We start from the raw sequence: 4,585 nt of genomic DNA on the forward strand, positions 1-4,585 counted from the left end.
GTAAAACAACTTTTAAAATTTTGACCTTCCTTAGGTCACACTGGTAGAAGTGACTCTACCAAGCTTTGAATTTAACTTGTGGGAATCCAGAATTCTTTCTCTAGTCTATAATCCCTCTTTCTGGCATCATGAGTTGACTGTCAGTTGGGGGTGGGGAGGGAGGCAGTTTGCAGGGTATTTATACCTGCATAAAAAGAGCTCATGTGCTCTTCAACTCAGTGACCACTGTACACACCATATTTTAGTGTCAGAACCAACAGGTCAGGAGTCACAATTGTCAGTATCATGCCATTTCACACTGCTCATTGTGCCTGGTGGGCTGATTTGGGTCCAGTTTGAAAAGCTCAAGTATGTAAAGACTATATTGCACATAAATTGTTGGCTTTCATGAAAGCAATTATCAAATGGATTATACCATATGGACCTGAGGCCAGTTTCCCTGGCTTTCCTGGTATTTCCAGGTATTCATGCCTACATACCAAATGTATCCTATACTGTCCATTAAAAATGGCAGAAAACAGTGGATTACAATAATCTAACACATGTTGGTCATTATAAGCACATAAATTGCTGTGTGATGTATATAGTTGAAACCTAAATGTGACCCTAGATAATCTTATGCCCAAGAGAGGAGACCTATGCAGACTACAGAAAGGTTGGAAGATTCAATATACAAGAAATACTTGAAAAGTCTGTCCTGGCCTACATATAGCTTTACTTAGTGTGAATCTTCTTTCTTTAGCTTATCGCCATTGTTTTTATCTCTCAGGGTTGTTGTGTATTAGGCATATGACATGCAGAAAATTTAGAACCAAGTGACACGCTGATAAATAGAAATATGCATATATATTTTTTCAGTTAAAATTTTATTTAATATAATGTTGGACACAATTCATATATTGCAAAATTAGTTTTATTTCTTTGTCATGAGATTATTTTTGATAGTATATAAGAACAAATTTGGACTTCCATCTCCCAACAAACCTTAAGATTGGTTAATATACAAAATGTTTTGCCCGCACCCAAACTATATTGAATAATGAGAAATATAAGTTCTTTATAACCTCTCCAGAAACAGAAATGATTTCCATTCATAGCATTTTACCATCATTCCTTGCTAGTGTTGAGGGGTGTTCAACAAGGTACAGTCCGATGATCCTGTTTGTTTAAACAAAACTAGTCCGTCAGTACAATTTTGGCCAAATAATTTCTCAGGAATTCTGAGAAAGATAGTCACATCTTGAATTATTTGAAAACAATAAGTTATAATCATTTCACTTTATTTTTTTTTCCAAAGAAGAATAACGTATTTGACTGTGGTGTTAGGACTTCCAGACATTAAAATGAACTTGGATATTAAAAAGAGTATCCTCAAGAAATCCACCTCTTGATTTTCATTATCACATGGAAATAGATGGAGAAAATTCGGTGTTAGCAGAAACGTATAACTTCCCCTGCTATCCGAAAGTAACATATTTCCATTTGGTATGATTTGGCAGGTTATTTTGGAGATTCTGGGAATGGAGACATTTTACACATTCATTCATGGCAATAATCTTCTTAGAATCCAAAAATAACCTACCTATTCTTGCTTTGGATTTTGGATAGCAAGGCAAACCTATGTATAATATTCTCTTTCTTAGCCTTGTAAGGTAAAATAACTGAGGTCAAATGGTTATTCTGAGATAATTTGGCTTGGATGAAGCAAACATGTTGAGATAAAACGTGTCAAGAAAAAGTTTCAAAATAGAATTTAAGAGCTAAGAAAATATTTTAACAATAGTAATACTTAATAGTTTTCAGTGAGATTGTGTTCAAATTGACAATTTGTAAAGCACCAAAATCTAGTCATATGAAATGAAGCTGAGTGTGGAGGATTGAATGGAAATTTGAAGTTTTGACAATAACCTTAGCTGACAACCTGTTTTTGAGTTTCCTTCTGCCTGTTTTCTCCACTTGCTCAAATAATATTTATAATTCACACAAAATTAACTGCGGACAAACTGAGTGACCTATTGATTGCATTAAAGAAAGTGATGTTCTCTAGAATAATTTTTGTACCCTTGATTTCAGTAACTCTTCTCTCTTATGTCCTCTACTACAATCAGTTAAAGCATGTTGGCTTTTTTTCAGCTCCTACTTAGGACATTTTTTTCCCCTGAAAATTTTTCTATTAAATTTTAATGAAGAACCATTATTTTACATCCTTATTGGTATTAATGACAATATAGGATTCCTCCCCTCACATGTGGTCACCATGGCTCTCCCATCAGCAGTTTGTTTACATAGTTTATATAAGCCAAGACCATTTATCACGGATATCTATATAATCTCTGCTCTCACCCATATTAGATTGTCTTATCTAATATTAGAGGAAATAAAGAGTTATGTTTGTAAATCTGTGTTTGATGTCAAGTTAACTCACACTATGACTGTCTAAAAGATTTCAATGGGGACTTAAGCAATCCTTGGGGAGCAGGGGAGTCATCCACAAAGCCATATATTACCCTTCCAGAAAGACTTGATGGAGCATGTTCCCCCTGATATTGCAGTACGATTTCGTGTCAACTACCATGGCAACAAAACAGATCAAATTCAATCTTTAGGAACACAAGATACACTTTTTAAATGGTTTTTGCAGTTACATAGTTAACAACCGGTCTTCAGTGGAAACTATCTGAATCTTAGTAGTGAAAGTGAGGAGAAAATACTGAAGTTCAAATAACTAAGTCAGCACACTTAAGTTTAATACATTCTTCTAAAATGACTTCCATTAAATACCGTCATGAGTGTCAGGACAACCCCTTCTTACACTTTCTTTAAAAGGCAGGTCTAGCTGCATCTAGGACATGTCTGGGAGCGACTCCATCAAAACACATCGGTATATTATAAAGCTCTGAGAGGGACAATGGCTCCAAGTGCATATTTTTACTCCTAGCACTGGTATTTCCTCCAATATTGATTTTTAAAAAATCCTAGAGCTTAAGGGGAATTGTACCCAGGCACAAATATAAACTTCCATATAACAATTCCATTGGCAAACAAACCAAACCGCTAATCTATTCCTGTACAGAAGCCAGCTTTTCCTGCAGGAAGCTGAGTGTCTGCAGGAGGCTCTGGGCTTGTCAACCGCCTGCTGTCCACAGAATGTTCTGCACCCTAAGGGTCTCGGTTTCTAGTGGCAAAGCTGTGCCAACATCCCAAGCCCAAAATCCTCCACCTGCAAGAATGGACAAGCTGGGCAAGCCTAGGGCTTCTGTCTATGCCTAGGGTACTTTCCTTTCCAACCAATGTCCTTGGGCGAGCATGTTTTCCTGTCACAAATTCTTTATATCCAGAATACTGGGACACTGTGGGGGTAGGGGCTTGCTGGAAAGCAAATGAGAGGGAGGAAGTACTAGACCCAGACACCCCATGGACACACACTTGCACGAGGGAATTGGTGGTTGGAGGGTGGGGTCAACCACTCCCTGTGACCAAGTGAAGCGCCGCCCACAACAGAGTGCCAGCCAATGGCAAGCCAGGATGTCAGAATTCCATTGTGGACTTCTGGGATGCTTCCCTGTCTCCAAGGAGATGTTTTAGTGGCAGTTTCAAAGTCCTTGTGGCAGGTTGGGTGTGTGCTGCTTGAGACTGAGAGCTGTATCTGGCTGCCTCCAAGGACCCCACTGAGCCCAGTGGCCCAACGGGGCACAAACAGGCACTGGTGAGAAAGAGAGTGAGTTGCCCCTCAGAACTCCCAGAGCCCCCAGAGATTGATTGAGGCCTGACTAGCCTGTCCAAGCCCTCTGGTTTCCACCAGGTCCACCAACCCTTCCTGTAAACCCCAAACCCCTGATCTCCCCCAACCCCCCAATCCCCATTGAGTGAGCCTCTAATACACCTAACCCCAGCCAAATAGCTCAAGTTCCCCCAAACACTGCCATCTGTTGTCAAAAGTTGAACTTACCCAATGAGCTACATTTTTTGTTGTTATTTTTCTTCCTGACAGAGATTAAAAGAAGTTTTTAGACATTCCCAAGTGGAATTTTTTAAGAAACAATCTTCATCACAGGTATATATTTTAATAAGAGTTAACAGAATACATTCAGATATAATTTTAAACATAATGGCATCAATATGAATACAAAATCCAGTTCTGTTTAATTTCATGTGAAGTTACCTATAGCACTTTAAGTTTCTTCTGCAGTGTTGAATTTTTCAAGGAGGGAAACTTGTTCTTGCTTAATAGTGTTAATACTGTGGCACAGAACTGTCTTCTCTCCACCCCCATCTGGCAGAGCTGGCACCTGCATGGCATGGTGGGGTTAACCTTCAGGAAGTACCTGCAGGTTGTCAAATGTGTTTACCTGTGAAGAGCAAAGAATTGCAAGGCAGTGTACACAGAATGAAACAGAAACATACAAGAGCATCCCAAGGAGGACATGGGATGGGGGTGTGTCGCATATAAGGGTGTGGAAATGTGATTGTAGAGGACGGGGAGGAATAATCAGGTGTGGTGGTTGCACGTAGCGGTGGGTACAAGTTCTCTTTTGCGGTCCTTCCCAGAAGGATATCCCCCTTCTTGCTGTCTTCTCAGAATGTT

This window comes from Condylura cristata, unplaced genomic scaffold, assembly GCF_000260355.1.
Source record: "Condylura cristata isolate star-nosed mole 26May11 unplaced genomic scaffold, ConCri1.0 scaffold00064, whole genome shotgun sequence".
NCBI lineage: Eukaryota > Metazoa > Chordata > Mammalia > Eulipotyphla > Talpidae > Condylura > Condylura cristata.